This window comes from Rattus norvegicus, chromosome 18 (genome assembly GCF_021556685.1).
Source record: "Rattus norvegicus strain SHRSP/BbbUtx chromosome 18, alternate assembly SHRSP_T2T, whole genome shotgun sequence".
NCBI lineage: Eukaryota > Metazoa > Chordata > Mammalia > Rodentia > Muridae > Rattus > Rattus norvegicus.
In genome coordinates, this window is record NC_141551.1 from 51,245,699 (window position 1) to 51,264,156 (window position 18,458).

General features: G+C 40.3%; 1 pseudogene across 1 annotated transcript; it reads right to left on the bottom strand.

Annotated features, from left to right (window-relative positions):
* Window positions 1-15,813: 15,813 nt before the first annotated feature.
* LOC134483089 (glyceraldehyde-3-phosphate dehydrogenase-like) lies at window positions 15,814-18,072 on the bottom strand (annotated as a pseudogene). Its single transcript, XR_015643099.1, has 2 exons — window positions 18,037-18,072; window positions 15,814-17,844 (listed from the first exon to the last, which is right to left on the bottom strand). The product of XR_015643099.1 is annotated as a glyceraldehyde-3-phosphate dehydrogenase-like, transcript variant X2 (transcript).
* Between the last annotated feature and the right edge of the window lie 386 nt (window positions 18,073-18,458).

The window sequence follows — 18,458 nt, forward strand, 5'->3', positions numbered from 1 at the left end:
GCACTACCGATTTCCTTCTATGAAGCCACAATTACTCTTATACCTAAACCACACAAAGACCCAACAAAGAAAGAGAACTTCAGACCAATTTCCCTTATGAATATCGACACAAAAATACTCAATAAAATTCTGGCAAACTGAATCCAAGAGCACCTCAAAACAATCATCCACCATGATCAAGTAGGCTTCATCCCAGGCATGCAGGGATGGTTTAATATACGGAAAACCATCAACGTGATCCATTATATAAACAAACTGAAAGAACAAACCACATGATCATTTCATTAGATGCTGAGAAAGCAATTGACAAAATTCAATACTCCTTCAAGATAAAACTCCTGGAAAGAATAGGAATTCAAGGCCCATACCTAAACATAGTAAAAGCCATATACAGCAAACCAGTTGCTAACATTAAACTAAATGGAGAGAAACTTGAAGCAATCCCACTAAAATCAGGGAGTAGACAAGGCTGCCCACTCTCTCCCTACTTATTCAATATAGTTATTGAAGTTCTAGCCAGAGCAATCAGACAACAAAAGGAAATCAAGGGGATACAGATCGGAAAAGAAGAAGTCAAAATATCACTATTTGCAGATGATATGATAGTATATTTAAGTGATCCCCAAAGTTCCACCAGAGAACTACTAAAGCTGATAAAAAACTTCAGCAAAGTGGCTGGGTATAAAATTAACTCAAATAAATCAGTAGCCTTCCTCTACACAAAAGAGAAACAAGCCGAGAAAGAAATTAGGGAAACGACACCCTTCATAATAGACCCAAACAATATAAAGTACCTCGGTGTGACTTTAACCAAGCAAGTAAAAGATTTGTACAATAAGAACTTCAAGACACTGAGGAAAGAAATTGAAGAAGACCTCAGAAGATGGAAAGATCTCCCATGCTCATGGATTGGGAGGATTAATATAGTAAAAATGGCCATTTTACCAAAAGCGATCTACAGATTCAATGCAATCCCCATCAAAATACCAATCCAATTCTTCAAAGAGTTAGACAGAACAATTTGCAAATTCATCTGGAATAACAAAAAACCCAAGATAGCTAAAACTATCCTCAACAATAAAAGGACTTCAGGGGGAAACACTATCCCTGAACTCAAGCAGTATTACAGAGCATTAGTGATAAAAACTGCATGGTATTGGTACAGAGACAGACAGATAGACCAATGGAATAGAATTGAAGACCCAGAAATGAACCCACACACCTATGGGCACTTGAGTTTTGACAAAGGAGCCAAAACCATCCAATGGAAAAAAGATAGCATTTTCAGCAAATGGTACTGGTTCAACTGGAGGTCAACATGTAGAAGAATGCAGATCAATCCATGCTTATCACCCTGTACAAAGCTTGAGTCCAAGTGGATCAAGGACCTCCACATCAAACCAGACACACTCAAACTAATAGAAGAAAAACTAGGGAAGCATGTGGAACACATGGGCACTGGAAAAAATTTCCTGAACAAAACACCAATGGCTTATGCTCTAAGATCAAGAATCGACAAATGGGATTTCATAAAACTGCAAAGCTTCTGTAAGGCAAAGGACACTGTGGTTAGGACAAAACGGCAACCAACAGATTGGGAAAAGATCTTTACCAATCCTACAACAGATAGAGGCCTTATATCCAAAATATATAAAGAACTCAAGAAGTTAGACCGCAGGGAGACAAATAACCCTATTAAAAAATGGGGTTCAGAGCTAAACAAACAATTCACGGCTGAGGAATGTCGAATGGCTGAGAAACACCTAAAGAAATGTTCAACATCTTTAGTCATAAGGGAAATGCAAATCAAAACAACTCTGATATTTCACCTCACACCAGTGAGAATGGCTAAGATCAAAAACTCAGGTGACAGCAAATGCTGGCGAGGATGCGGAGAAAGAGGAACACTCCTCCATTGTTGGTGGGGTTGCAGACTGGTACAACCATTCTGGAAATCAGTCTGGAGGTTCCTCAGAAAATTGGACATTGAACTGCCTGAGGATCCAGCTATACCTCTCTTGGGCATATACCCAAAAGATGCCCCAACATATAAAAAAGACACGTGCTCCACTATGTTCATCGCAGCCTTATTTATAATAGCCAGAAGCTGGAAAGAACCCAGATGTCCTTCAACAGAGGAATGGATACAGAAAATGTGGTACATCTACACAATGGAATATTACTCAGCTATCAAAAACAATGACTTTATGAAATTCGTAGGCAAATGGTTGGAACTGGAAAATATCATCCTGAGTGAGCTTCCTAATCACAGAAAGACATACATGGTATGCACTCATTGATAAGTGGCTATTAGCCCAAATGCTTGAATTACCCTAGATCCCTAGAACACATGAAACTCAAGACAGATGATCAAAATGTGAATGCTTCACTCCTTCTTTAAAAGGGGAACAAGAATACCCTTGGCAGGGAAGAGAGAGGCAAAGATTAAAACAGATACTGAAGGAACACCCATTCAGAGCCTGCCCCACATGTGGCCCATACATATACAGCCACCCAATTAGACAAGATGGATGAAGCAAAGAAGTGCAGACCGACAGGAGCCGGATGTAGATCGCTCCTGAGAGACACAGCCAGAATACAGCAAATACAGAGGCGAATGCCAGCAGCAAACCACTGAACTGAGAATAGGACCTCCGTTGAAGGAATCAGAGAAAGAACTGGAAGAGCTTGAAGGGGCTCGAGACCCCATATGTACAACCATGCCGAGCAACCAGAGCTTCCAGGGACTAAGCCACTACCTAAAGACTATACATGGACTGACCCTGGACTCTGACCTCATAGGGAGCAATGAATATCCTAGTAAGAGCACCAGTGGAAGGAGAAGCCCTGGGTCCTGCTAAGACTGAACCCCCAGTGAACTAGACTGTTTGGGGAGGGCGGCAATAGGGGGGAGGGTGGGGAGGGGAACACCCATCTAGAAGGGGAGTGGGAGGGGGATGTTTGCCTGGAAACCGGGAAAGGGAATAACACTAGAAATGTATATAAGAAATACTCAAGTTAATAAAAAAAAAAAAGAAATTAAGAGTCTAGAGAACCCATGTTTGTTCCCTAGCACCTACATGGCAGCTTATGACCATCCACAACTCCAGTCCACAGAATCTGACTCTTCTTTTCTGACCTTTGAATACAGTGTAGATACAGAAATGTGTGCAGGTTAAACACCCAAACACACAAAATAATAAAAGAATAAAATAATTAAGAAAATGAAATAGTGAGTATATTTTATATAAAATAGTATGGAAGGTTTTTTTTTTTTTGGTTTTGTTTTAACTCTGTCAAAAGACTTTTTAATGTCCTTACCTGAATTTTCAAACGATTTTTTTGGTTCTTACATTGGGAAAATTGATACTTTAAATGTCTGCACTATCACAGAATTGTTATTTCAGTCAGTTTGATATTTTATTATACTCTAGTTCAAAACTTGAATTTGTTTTATAATTCATGTAAATTTACTAATTTCCAAGATTTTTAAAAAATAATAGATACTCTGATTTAAAAGTTATGTCCCATACTTACTTCTACAGTTAATTTTATGTTTAAATATTTAGAGTTGTTGAGATTTATTTTAATATGCTAAAAAAGATATAAAATTGATTTTTTTATAATTTTATATTTTAAACAAAATATTTCAACATATACTTTTATAAAATATACTCATTTCTTGCTGTATTACAAGGAGAAATATGTTCCCTGGAAAAATATATATTGAGGCTGGGGGGGAGGGCTGGGAAGAATTACAGGAAGCAGTAGGGATGAATATGTTCTCAACACATTCTATGCATGTATAAAATTATCAAGGAATTTTTAAAATACTGTACGTTTAAAAACAGGTGTTATGTTGCCTCCCTACTCGAAATGTTCGTTTAGCCTCAACTTTTAACTTAAATATTTTTGAGAATTTCATACATGAGCATACTATATTTTCACCACTTACATCCTTTTTTTCCCCTCTCTCCTCCAGTTCCTCATGTCTCCTTATTGTCTCTCTTACTCATGTTCTGTCCTGCTATAATTATTAGAACCTGCTTTAACATTTCTCATATGTACAATTCTTTTCAAGGCTGACCACTGGGATTAAAAACTGTGGTCATTTAAATGCAAAATGCCCCCAGTAGGCTCATGTGTTTGAACATTTGGTCCCCTCTGGTAATGCTGATTGAGAAGGTTATGGAACCTTCAGGAGGCTTTGCCTTACAGGAGGAAGTCTGTCACTGAGGGTGGCTTTGAGAGCAAATTTCATTGCTTCACTTATAGTTAGCTGTCTCTTCCTCCTGCATGTAAGGTGTCAGTTTCCCGCCTTGGCTGCCTGCTAACATGCCTTTCCTGCCATTATGGACTTCCTCTCCCTCTCTGGAGCTGTAAACCAAAATAAACTACCTTCTTTAAGTTGCCTTTTGGAATGGTATTTATCTCAGCAACAGAAAACTAAACAGGATTCTCCCTCCTTTAGCAACCACTGTCTTCTGTAGCTCTTCTAGGGGTGGGGTCTCTTTAAATCTCCCCTATCATGTTGTCATGTCAACTGGTTTGGTCACTATGCAGATCCGTTTTACATAACCACATTTGCAGAGATTTCATGGTTAGAGTATCCTGGTCACATTTAACAGACCCTACCTGCCGGCAGGTGTTCTGGTCTTCTGACTCTAACAATAGTTCCACCCTCTCTTCCATGAAGAAAAAAAAACACTTCATTCTTAGAGGTGGAGAGCTATATTCTTTTTTTTTTTTTTTTGGTTCTTTTTTTTCAGAGCTGGGGACCGAACCCAGGGCCTTGCGCTTCCTAGGTAAGCGCTCTACCACTGAGCTAAATCCCCAGCCCCGAGAGCTATATTCTTAATAATACAATTAGGAACTACATTGAATGAAAGTATGTTCTACTCTAGGGTCTATGATCTCTCACCACGGATAATTAGCCAGGTTTACAAGTAATAAGCAGGAGTTCCCTCATACTGAATGTGCCACAAGTCCAATTAGTACCAGTTGGTTACCCCCAAGTGCCACCATAGAGCCCTAGGGGACATCTTGCCTGGCCAGTCATTGTTGTGGTTTGCATACTCCACAGCTAAGCAGGACTACTGATTGATTTTCTCCCTTAACAGCTTTTCCTTGCGTAGCATTTTTTCTGTACTGTGAGAGCTACCCCTCAGGGTCGAGTCTTCCAGGAAGAGTGTCGTTCTTCTGAGTCCTAGATCCAACGTGTGTGTTGTGTCTCTAGCAATAGGAAAACCTTCAGATTTCAGGAGGCAGCCAAAGGCAATGGTAATAGCCTATGTCATTTTGGAATCCCTGTGGACCTACCTCTCCTACAACTCCACTAGAAATTTTCCTGGTCTGGGGCCAGAGATTTTATGGAGTCTGTGCGTCCTTGGGAGTAGGGGTTATTATAATCCCATGTGGCCTAACTATTTAAAGTGTATATGCAAGTGTTACATATGTAAGTTCATACAAAAGCATTTCTCTCTGTTTTTCTTTCATGTTGCCTCTTCCTTCCCTCCCTCTGTACTCCCCAGTTAAGCCCCCCACACACACCTTTTCATTTTTCTTCTCACAGCACCTATGTCTATTATTCCCTTCTTAGGGGCTCCTTCTCCCCAGCTCACCCCTCAGCCTTTTCGACCACCCCTGGCTTCTGTGGTCATATGCTCAAATCTAAAGTTTCTGAGCCAGTATCATTTATCTTTCTGGGTTTGGGTTACCTCACTAAGTGGAGTATTTTCTCTCCAATTCACTCACGTACAGATATCATAATTTTCCTTATAAATTATATTGTTTATAAATATATATTTTTTAAAATCAAATTAACTTAAGGAAATTTTAACAGAAGAGGAGTAGTGTAGAATTCTCAAAAGGCCGAAATTAGATCTACCTGAATAGATCTGCATGCCATGGTATGGATATACCACAATTTCACTCTCTGTGATCTACCTGAATAAAATGCCATTGTATGGCTCTGCCACAATTTCACTCTCTGTTCCTCAGCTGTTGGACACTTAGGATGTTCCCACTTCCGAGCTATTGGGAATAGAGTGAGGATGAGGGAGGGCTTCTGTAGTAGGGTATCTATTTGTCCTTTGAGTGCATGCCAAGAGCAAATTGTTCGAATTTTAACATAAGGTTTTCTCCAATTTATCACAAAGCATAGCAAATAATTCAACATGAAAAATAGGCTTTGTCCATGTAAAGAAATTCAGTATAACTGAATATAACTTACATTGAGCATTATATTCTAAAGATTTCCGAGGATCATTTTATGATTCTGCCATTCATAAATGTGTTCCTGTGGACACAGTGCCACAGTTGCCTGGGCCTTCAGGTAAATTCATTTAAGGGTGGGCTGCTTGAAGCCTTGTCTCTAGGGCAGTTGACTCTGATTCATAGACAAGCGGGTCAGTTTTGGTTTGGCTACGACAGTACTCCACCATTCGTAACAAGGGGCTTATCAGAGGTGAAGAGGAATTTATGTAATTATTTTTCTTTGATTTTGAATCTTCAAACTTGGCCCCCATTTCTATTAAGGCGCCTTCAATATTGAGGAAAACATGACTAGGACTGGAGAGACAGCTCAGAAGTTAGCAACGCTCACTGTTCTTACAGGACAGCCACAACCAACTCCAGAAGTCAAATCATTTGGCTTGCAATTGCCTGTAACTCCAATTTCAGGGGTGCACTCTTTTTGCTTCCATGGGTACCTGTACATGTATGACGCGTATATTAATAGACATACATACTTACACACACGTAAGAATAAAAGTTTTAAACAGCCAAGCCTAGACTACAATTGACAGAGTGTACCCTTATCTTTCTGAGTCAATATTCTTTACACACATATGAGACCAGATAACTATGATGAACAGCATCATTATAACACAAAGAAATATAACCGGGACTCCCCTTTCTCTTCCTTTAGGAACTTTGCAATTTCAACCGAAATAAGGTCTTGCTTCAGCTAACTTATTAATGTTATAATAATCTGTCATTAGAATCAATAACTACTTTATTATTCATAGTGCATAGAGTGATAAAATGGACCTGCTCTGAAATAAATTTAGTGTCTTGTCACAATACAGCATGATTTTACAATATTGCTAATGTGCACAAAGCATTCAAATATAGAATATTGGCACATGAGAGATTTATGATGAATGTGAAGGGAAGATGAATCTAGGTTAAGCTCTCCTGTCACTTGACTGAGGTTAAAAAAATCAATATTATTCATAATGTATCTTTCCTCCCAACAATCTTAAATGGAAAGCTCTCTGTGCTGAGAGCAGCCTTACTTGTGTGTCAGTCTTCGTGATAGAAACCTAGAACTGCGGATAGAAGAAACAAGAAATGCAATGAATTCAGGGGAAACTGAATCATTCTAATTTTCTAAACAAGCGGTGACTTGAGACTAAGCAGCTAAATATGTTTTTTTATTTGTTCATTTGTTTTTAAGTAATTCACGCCTTGTTCTGCAGGTGTGTTAGAGTTTAGGGATGCCTTATATTATTAGTAATAGTTATATATTTGCAGTTTTGCTTCCTATAGATTCTGTAACATCAAAAATAGCCATTGGGCTCAGCAATGAAGAGCACTGGCTATTCTTCCAGATGTCCTGAGTTCAATTCCCAGCAACCACATGGTGGCTCACACCTGTCTGAAACTCCACCTCCAGGAATTCTGATACCTTTTCACACAGATACACATGTAGGCAAAGTTCAAATGCACACAAAACAAAAATAAATATTTTTAAAGATTAGCCATCATGGGGCTGGAGAGATGGCTCAGTGGTTAAGAGCACTGACTGCTCTTCCAGAGGTCCTGAGTTCAAATCCCAGCAACTACATGGCAGCTCACAACCATCTGTAATGAAGTCTGATGTCTTCTTCTGATGTGTCTGAAGACAGCTACAGTGTATTTATATATAATAAATAAATAAATCTTTTAAAAAATTAGCCATCAGCAGCACATTGATTTATCTAAACTATTTCCTTGTGTTTCAATGTATTGTTTGTTTTTTAAAACCATATGCTAATTTCAGTGTTCAAGGCACCTGTAGTCATTTGCTTTAATAATTATAATAGAAAAGATGTTGGTAAACCATCCTTCTTGTTGGTGAATGACTTGGTAATGAAAGTCTTCATTGGTGTACTGCCTGGTTTTTGTCAACTTGATACAAACTTGAACCACCTGGGAAGAGAGAATCTCAATTTATAAAATGCCTCCATTAGATTGGCCTGTGTGCGTGTCTGTGAGAAATTTTCTTGATTAATCATTGATTAATTGTTGGCTCACAGTCCGCCGTGGGTTTGTGTCACCTCTAGAATAGTTGTCCTAAATTGTAGAAGAAATCAAGATGAGCAAACCATGAGGAGCAAACCAGTAAGCAGCATTCCTCCATGGCCTCTGCTGCAGTTCTTGCCGCCAAGAGTTCCTATCCCCATTTCTCTCAGTGACAAACTGTCACTTAGAAGTGCTTTCTTCCTCTAAGTCACTCTTTGTCAGTGTTATAACACAACAACAGAAAAGTAAGCTAAATAAAGTGGTGACCAATAAGGTAAAAGAAAGTAACCCATACCCTGAGAATCTACCTCAAACCAGTCAGAATGGCTAAGATGAAAAACTCAGGTGACAGCAGATGCTGGCGAGGATGTGGAGAAAGAGGAACACTCCTCCATTGCTGGTGGGATTGCAAGCTGGTACAACTACTCTGGAAATCTGTCTGGTGGTTCCTCAGACATAGATAGTGCTACCTGTGGACCCAGCTATACCACTCCTGGGCATATACCCGTAAGATGCTCCAACATATAACAAGGACACGTGCTCCACTATGTTCATCGCAGCCTTATTTATAATAGCCAGAAGCCGGAAAGAACCCAGATGTCCTTCAGTAGTGGAAGGGATACAGAAAATGTGGTACATTTACACAATGGAATATTACTCAGCTATTAAAAACAATGACTTCATGAAATTCATAGGCAAATGGATGGAACTAGAAAATATCATCCTAAGTGAGGTAATACAATCACAAAAGAACACACATGGTATGCACTCACTGATAACCTGATATTAGCCCCAAAACTCAGAATACCCAAGATACAATTCACAAACTACATGAAGCTCAAGAAGAAAGAAAACTAACCTCTGGATACTTCAGACCTTCTTAGAAGGGGGAATAAAAATACTCACAGGAGGAAAACTAGAGACAAATTGTGGAGCAGAGGCTGAAAGTCCATCCAGAGACAGCCTCACATGCATTCCATATACAGCCACCAACTCAGACAATATTGTGAATGCTAAAATGTACAAGCTGATAGGAGCCTAATATAGCTGTCTCCTGAGAGGCTCTGCCAGAGACTTACAAATACAGAAGTGGATACTGGTAGCCAACCATTGAACTGAGAACAGGATCCCCAATGGAGGAGTTAGAGAAAGGACTGAAGTAGCTGAAGAAGTTTGCAACACTATAAGAAGAACATAATATCAACCAACCAGATCTCCCTCCCTCCCAAGCTCCCAGGGACTAAACCAGAATCCCAAGAGAATACAGGAATGGACTTATGGCTCCAACCACATATGTAGCAGAAACAGGCCTTGTCCGGCATCAATGGGAAGAGAGGCCCTTGGTCCTGTCAAGGCTCTATGCCCCAGTGTAGGGGAATATCCGGGTGGGAGTGGGGCAGTGGTGGAAGGGAGTGGGGGGGTGAGGGAACACCCTCATAGAAGCAGGGGGTTGTGGGATAGCGGGTTTCTGGAGGGGAAACTAGGAAATGGGATAACATTTAAAATGTAAATAAAAAATGCAATTAAAAAGAAGAAAATATCATCCTGAGTGAGGTAACTCAGTCACAAAAGAACACACAGGATATGCACTCACTGATAAGTGGATATTAGCCCAAAAACTTGGAACAACCAAGATACAATTCATAGACCATATGAAGATCAAGAAGAAGGAAGACCAAAATGTGGATGCATCAGTCCTTCTTAAAAGGGGGAACAAAATACTCATAGGAGGAAATACAGGGACAATGAGTGGAGCAGAGACTGAAGGAAAGGCTATCCAGAGACTGCCCCACCTGGGGATCCATCCCATATGCAGCCACCAAACACAGTCTCTATTGCTGATGCCAAGAAGTACTTGCTAACAGGAGCCTGATATAGATGTCTCCAGAGAGGCTTTGCCAGAGCCTTACTGATATAGATGAGGATGCTTGCAGCCAACCATCAGACTGAGCAAGTAGACCCCAGTGGAGGAGTTAGAGAAAGGACTGAAGGAGCTGAAGGGGTTTGCAACCCCATAGAAAGGACAACAATATCAACCAACCAGACCTCCCAGAGCTCCCAAGGACTAAACCACCAACCAAAGAGTATACATGGAGGGACCCATGGCTCTAACTGCATATGTAGTAGAAGATGGCATTGTCTGGCATCAATAGGAAGAGAAGTCTTTGGTTCTGTGAAGGCTCTTTTCCCTAGTGTAGGGGAATGTCAGGGTGTTGAGGTGGGAGTGGGTGGGTGGGAGGGGGAGCATCCTCATAGAAGCAGAGGGAGGGGAGATGGGGGACCTGGAAAGGGCATAACATCAAAATGCAGATACATAAACTATCCAATAAAAAAAGAGGCTTCTTGAAAACAGACTCTCATTTTGAAAAGAAAATGCTGAAGAAGATATGGTGACATATCTTCTTGAATGGTTTCCAGGAATTCAGGAACTTCAGGCACCATGCTACACCCTGAGGAAGTCAACCAACCTGACTTGAAAATGTTGGAGAGTTGGAAAATGACAACCCGTGACTCCTTTGTGAAATCATCTCCACGTAATACACTGGACTGCCTTGCCTCTCTATTAATTTTACTTAGGATAAACATCATAATTTTAACCGAGTTTGAGATTCACTGCTCTGTACTTCAGCCAACACATCCTAACAGCTCTATTAACCATCATTAAAATTAATCGGTGAACTTATTTTCACATTTTCCACTAAGGTGAGGAAGCTCCAGTGTGCCACTGTATTGTAGGGATCACAGGGATCATGATGACTAAGGAGCCCCATCACAAATGACAGAATCCATTTTGGCTCCAGTGAGCAGTAGTCCTGATACATAGAGCCCATCACAGTTAACTGTTCCCGTTAAAGCCATCTTAATCTCTGAATGCTTTTCAATTGTTTATCATTTTAAGCAATTAGGAAAAAGAAGAAGCACTAAGCAGAGTCTGAGATTGGTACCCGAGAATCTTGCACCAATGGTTGAGACTAGAGGCAGGAAAAGGCAGAAACAAGATACAAAGAAAATAAAGGCTAGAGGACACTGACCAATAAAATTGGCGTTGGGCTTCCCTTGAAATATTGTAAGAAATGATAAAACATACATACATGCAGGTAGATAGATAGATAGATAGATAGATAGATAGATAGATAGATAGATAGATAGATAGATAACACCCCAACTAGGCATTGCAAATACTCAGTAGTTCTGGAAATTAGTTACATCTTTTTGAGTTATTGGGCCAAAAGTTTATATAGATCAGATCCCTCAAACATTATAGGCCATTGCAATGTTATTTGTTTCCCTTACAACCTGACATTAGATCCTATTGCTGAAGATACCACATATATATAGCATAGAACATGGGAAAATATAGCTGGTCCTCAACTGGTAGCTTTAGCCCTACTAGCCAACATTCAGAGTGCTAGATGATATTCTACATATTACGGGAGGAGAAAAATAACCATCAGTCTTACCCAACTAGGGATACTGCAAGTGATAATAACAATCTGTCTGCAAGATGTGACCAAGAGGGATTGCAGACTGGTACAACCCTTCTGGAAATAAGTCTGGAGGTTCCTCAGAAAATTGGGCATTGAACTACTTGAGGACCAAGCTATACCTCTCTTGGGCATATACCCAAAAGATGCCCCAACATATAAAAAAGACATGTGCTCCACTATGTTCGTTGCAGCCTTATTTATAATAGCCAGAAGCTGGAAAGAACCCAGATGCTCTTCAACAGAGGAATGGATACAGAAAATGTGGTACATCTACACAATGGAATATTACTCAGCTATCAAAAACAATGACTTTATGAAATTCATAGGCAAATGGATGGAACTGGAAAATATCATCCTGAGTGAGGTAACCCAATCACAGAAAAACACACATGGTATGCACTCACTGATAAGTGGCTATTAGCCCAAACACTTGCATTACCCTAGATGCCCAGAACACATGAAACTCAAGAAGGATGACCAAAATGGGAATGCTTCACTCCTTCTTTAAAAGGGGAACAAGAATACCCTTGAGAGGGAATAGGGAGGCAAAGTTTAGAACAGAGGCAGAAGCAATACCCATTCAGAGCCTGCCCCACATGTGGCCCATACATATATAGCCACCAAACTAGATAAGATGGATGAAGCAAAGGAGTGCAGGCAGACAGGAACTGGATGTAGATCTCTCCTGAGAGACACACCCAGAATACAGCAAATACATAGTCGAATGCCAACAGCAAACCACTGATCTGAGAACGGGACCCCCGTTGAAGGAATCAGAGAAAGAACTGGAAGAGCTTGAAGGGACTCGTGACCCCATATGAACAACAATGCCAAGCAACCAGAGCTTCCAGGAACTAAGCCACTACCCAAAGACTATACATGGACTGACCCTGGACTCTGACCTCATAGGTAGCAATGAATAGCCTAGTAAGAGCACCAGTGGAAGGGGAAGACCTTGGTCCTGCCAAGACTGAACCCCCAGTGAACGTGATTTTTGGGGGGAGGATGGTAATGGGGGGAGGATGAGGAGGGGAACACTCATATAGAAGGGGATGGGGAGGGGTTAGGGGGATGTTGGCCTGGAAACCGGGAAGGGAATAACAATCGAAATATAAATAAGAAATGCTCAAGTTAATAAAGATGGAAAAAAAATGTGACCAAGAGAGCAACAGTGGGACAACATTAAGGAAATAACCAACTATTTTCTGTTAATTGAATCTAAGGCCTACTCACTCCAGGAGATGGAACCTATATTTGAAGCTGTTAAGAAGACCAAGAATATGACAGTAGATGTTCATAGGCTCATGGAAAAACCTATTAGTAGTGTTCTGCTAAATGAAGACAACAATAAAATATCCCCTAATTACATATTACTATCCTCAGAGATGAATGCATTGCTCAGCTCTCAGTAGAGAAGTTTCTTCTTGTAGTAGATGGTAATCAATACAAAGACCTACAACTTGACGGCATACATTGTATGAGAGAATTTTGGGTACTCAGCCTTAAATGGGATCCCCTCGGGATTCTATATGGAAGAAGAGTTGAAAAAAATCATATGAAACAGAGGTGGTGAATGATTTTAAGGAAATAACATTTTCCAGACACAACAAAGACCGATGTGTATATGTACTCACAGACACTGGGACAGTTTGCACAAATCAAGCCAGACAAAAATTCCAATGTGAAGGACAGGAAGTGCACACAAGGTCACATCCCTGGCTAAGAAGCTATTTACAAATGGTAACTGCTGTGAGAGGGAAGATACGTTTTTTTCAATAGAATGACACTGGGTGCCTCAACCACACTCTAGGGCGTTTACTACCCTCATGAGTAGATGCCGACACAAATTGGACTCCATGTTTTTAGTGACTTTTATCTCTTGATTTGTTTCCTTGCTTTGCTTTTTAGGATGGAGAAAAGATATGAAATTATGTGGCTAAGGAGGAGAAGGGTCTGGGAGACAAAAGTATGTTGTAAAAATATACTCCATGAAATTCTCACACGCAATGTTAAAGGAAAAAGGAAGAATAGATAGCATTTAAAAAAACGGTTCGTATTACCCAGCTCTCATTCAGTCATGTGTCTTTATCTGCAATGGAGTCTAGTGACACTGCAGTGGCTTTATCTTCATGGTACATGTCAGAGAAGAAAGGTGACAGGTAACAGAATCTACAGGGTATAAGGGTAGAAGTTAACGGATGTCACAGGATAATGGAGAAGTCATGAGCACAGGATACCCACCAAGGAAAATTGAAGACACCGAATCCAATCAGCCCAAGAGAGAGACCATGTGGACTGCAAACAGCCCAGAGGAGCAGGGCTGCTTTTTCTCACTGAAATTCCATCAGGATACCATGTTCTCTGGCTGTTGAACAAGGGGATACAGGAGTCAGTATTCTCTCTTCTTGGTTTGTTCTCCTTCTCCCTTTCTGTGCTGCATGCCTCTTGTTTTACAATAGAGACATATACTGTGCACCGCTGCATAGTGAGCATATATACTTTCCTTTTGATTTATAGGGACACACAACTAAATGATTGCCTTGGTCAATAGAAACGCTTAACATAGGAATGAATAATGGCAGAACTATTATTGAATTATAAGATGAGCATGTACCTTTGGGATCCAGTAGCAAAATACTATATTTAAATATGAAATGTCTCCCACAGACAGCGAAGACACACCAGAAGCCTGGAGCTCTTAGCATGTGGAGCATAATTAGATAACTAGAGAAAATATTTTGGAGGTTATACCTGGCTACTAGTTCCTATGTCCCTGTTTGCCAGGCTATGAACAGCTGCCCTTTATCTCATGATCCTGCCAACAGGATTCTGCCCAAATAACTTTGAACCGAACCCTGTGAAATCAAGAGTTTAGAGATATCTTTCCTCCTGCAGAATTGTTTGACTAAGAATTTTATCATAGTAATGCAAAAGTAATAGAGCTACCAAGAAGAAAGCAAACAATGTTATCAGTCTTTCTTAAGTCTCTTTTGCACATTCTTACCTTTTCTTATGCCTTTAAGAAAGCATAAGGAACCATTCTTAACCCTACAAGGGAAGACTAGCTCTTGCTATATTTTGTTTGTAGCTATAGTGTGACTTAAGTGAAAACTTTGAAGTGGTGGAATCAGCCTCACTTCTTTCCCTGAAGGTAAGTTTATAATCCAAGTTCGTCTTTCTGGGATTCTAGCAATGAACGTGTGCACTGCCGGAAGGGTCTATAGTTACTTTGCTATCTATGACGTACATACCACAGAACTCTGATTATTAGAACTAACAAGTTCAAATATGTAACCATGCCCTCCATGACCATGTCTTCCAGTTGAGCATTTTTGTGATTCAAAGTTACTTTAACTTTATATGATAACCTTTATATATAACTGCTGTTGTCTGACAAAGGAAGAAGAGAGATTCTAAGAACCCCAAAACATATGTTAAATTTCTTATAAGATCCATTTTGTAAGTATGTGGCTGTCATTATCTAATCCATAAGCATCATTAAGGAATATACTTGAAATAGACTAAAAATTGTGCCATTTAATATTTAAAACATATTTGAGTTGTGTTATCCTTTTAAAGTAGCACAGTGAGAATTTAAGCACAGGACATGTCTTAGGCTTCATCAGATCGACTGGCTGAAATCCACATAGACATTTAGTGACCTCCTTGCTAGATATTCAGAATGAACTTAAAAATAGCACACCGAGTTCAGAAAACCAGCTTGTTTCTTAGGGTTTGGACAGGAAATCCACATGACAATGGCAGTTTCAAGTCTAGGGCCAATGCATGGATGAGACACATAACTTAGCTGAGTTGTTTCTAGAAGCACATACTTCTGAGTTCCACTGTGCAGCACACGAAAACATCTGGTTTTGTTGGCTTTATTGTTTGTCCAATGTTATCAACATACTGTGAGACTGAACTTTAGTCATTGCATGCGTACTAAAATAGGCTTAACTTAAAAAACAACGTTTCCATTATCTCAAAAATTGAAATGTGACATTTAGTTTCACAGGAGGCTTTTTTTTTTTTTGTGGTTTTCATTCAGAATTTTAAGATATTTTATTTAGAATTTTGCTTTCATGTATGTTTATGTATTTTCCTTAATTATATGAGTGCAAACAAGTTTTTTTCTTAAACAAAAGACTTATAATTCACACTTCCATTGCATACACACAACTTATAAACAATATAGTTTGAGCTTACATATTTATATGTAAAAAGTCAATGTCCAACACTATTCCTCAGGAATGGCTTCTTAATACATCTCTTTTCTTTTGACCTTAATATGTAACTTTGGAAAATCTAAGGCAACTCTATGGGTAAAAAGTATACTACTTCCATTTTACTTCTAGATTCATGCAATGAGTAATATTCATTGTTAACATGACTGGATTTAGAACCCTCAAGAAGGAATATCACTGGGAACGTCTATTAGGACATTTTCAGACAGGTTTAACTTGGGGAAAGGGAGGGAGGAAGGACACATTTGAATTTATATAACACCATCCCAGTCTCATTGTCTTAGTTACGGTTTCATTGTTGTGAAGAGACACCATGACCAAGGCAACTGGTGCAAAAGAAAACATTGAATTGGGGCTGGCTTACAGTTTTAAAGGGTCAGTCCATTATCATCATGGCAGGAAACATGGTAATGTTCAGACAGGCATGGTACTGGAAGAGCCAAGAGTTCTACATCTTGATCCAAGGGCAGCAGCAGGAGACAATCTTCCACAGGCAGCTAGGGGGAGGGTTTCTTACCACATTGGGTGGAGCTTAAGCACTAGGAAAACTCAAAGTCCACCTACTCAGTGACGTACTTCCTCCAATAAGTCCACACCTATTAACAATGCCACTTTCCATGAGCCAAGCATATTTAAACCACCACAGCCATGGATTGGGGTCCTGAACCAGCATTTCTAAATCTTTCTGCTTCTTGACCGTGGATGTTGGTGATCAGATGTTCTATGTTTTTGCTGACAAGCATTCCTTGCTGTGATGAACTGTATCCCCTGAAATCCTGAGCCAAAATAAATCTTTGCTCCCCTATACTGCTTTTGTCAGCTATTTTTTTTCCCATAGCAATAAGAAATGTAACTCGTACAGAAAACTGCTGTAGGGCTGTTGCTGCCACAAACATGACCCTGTGAGTAATGGACCTTAGGAAATGTTTTGTGGGAGAAATATGTAAGTGTGCTAGAGACATCCTAGAAACCTCTGAATGCTCTAATCAGAGGTTAATGTGCTTTTCTGGTAGGTGTTTGGAAAAACAAAATAGGAATAGAAACATGCACAGTGCAGATACAGTTCACGAGGTTCAGAAATGAACACGAATTACATTCTGCCCTTGTCTTGAGGACCTTATTGGGGCTTAATTAAAAAATAGCAGACATAGCTGTTCTGATTTTTTTTCTATTTTTGTTTTTATTGATGGTATTCAAGACAGTAGGGTTCCCTAGGCCCCTCTCATTATTGTGGGGGTCTGGGATGGAAACGGAAAGAGATGTTTAGTATCAGGGGCTGAATTAGAACAGGGACTCCTTGGCAACTCTCTCTCTTGTTCTCCTTGCAGAAGTGGGTGATTCAGGGCTTCTTACTCTTTGGAGGCCATGTAGGCCATAAGGTCCACCACTCTGTTGTTGTAGCCGTATTCATTCTCATACAAGAAAATGTGCTTTAAAAAGTTGTCATTGAGAGCAATGCCAGCCCCAGCATGGAAGATGGAACGGTAGACATCACTGTCAAAGTCACAGGAGACAACCTGTTCCTTAATGTAGCCCAGGATGTCCTTTACTGGGCCCTCAGATACCCTTTTCACCACCTTCTTGATGTCATCATACTTGGCAGCTTTCTCCCGGTAGAATGTTAGATCCAGGATGGTACTGTAGGTACACAGAAGGCAACGCTTGAGCTCCCCATTCAGTTCTGGGATGACCTTGCCCACAGCCTTGGCAGCACCAGTGGATGCAGGAATGATATTCCAGGAAGCCCCATGACCATTATGCCATAGCCTTCCAGAGGGGCCATCCACAGTCTTCTGAGTGCCAGTTATTGAATGGCATGAGTCATTCTACAATGCCAAAGTTTTCATGGTTGACTTTGGCCAGGGACGCTAAGCAGTTGGTGGTGCAGGAAGCATTGCTGACAATCTTGAGTGAGTTGTCATACTTTTTGTGGTTCATACCCATCACAAACATGGATTCATCAGCAGAAGGGGCAGAGATGAGAACCCCTTGGGCCCACCCTTCAAGTGGTCTCCTGCCTTCTCCGTGTTGGTGAAGACAGCAGTAGACTCCATGGCCTGTTCAGCACCAGCACCAGCCCATCTGATATGAGTGGGATCTTACTCCTGGAAGATGGTGATGGGCTTCCTGATATTGACAAGCTTCCCATTCTCGGCCTTGATTCTGATGTTCAACTTGCCATGGATAGAGTCACACTGGAACACATAGACCATGTAGTTGAGGTCAATTATACAGTGATGGCAAAAATATCCACTTTCCCAAATGAGCTAGCAGCCCTGGTAACCAGGCGCCCAATGTGGCCAAATCTGTGTACTCTGACCTTCACCATCAAGTCTAATGGACAAGTTTGGCGCTGCATTTGTGGGAAGATGCAGCTGTCTCTGGAGTAGGGAAGAGTAGAGAGCCATGAAGTTGTTTTGACTGAGAAAAATTCATGACA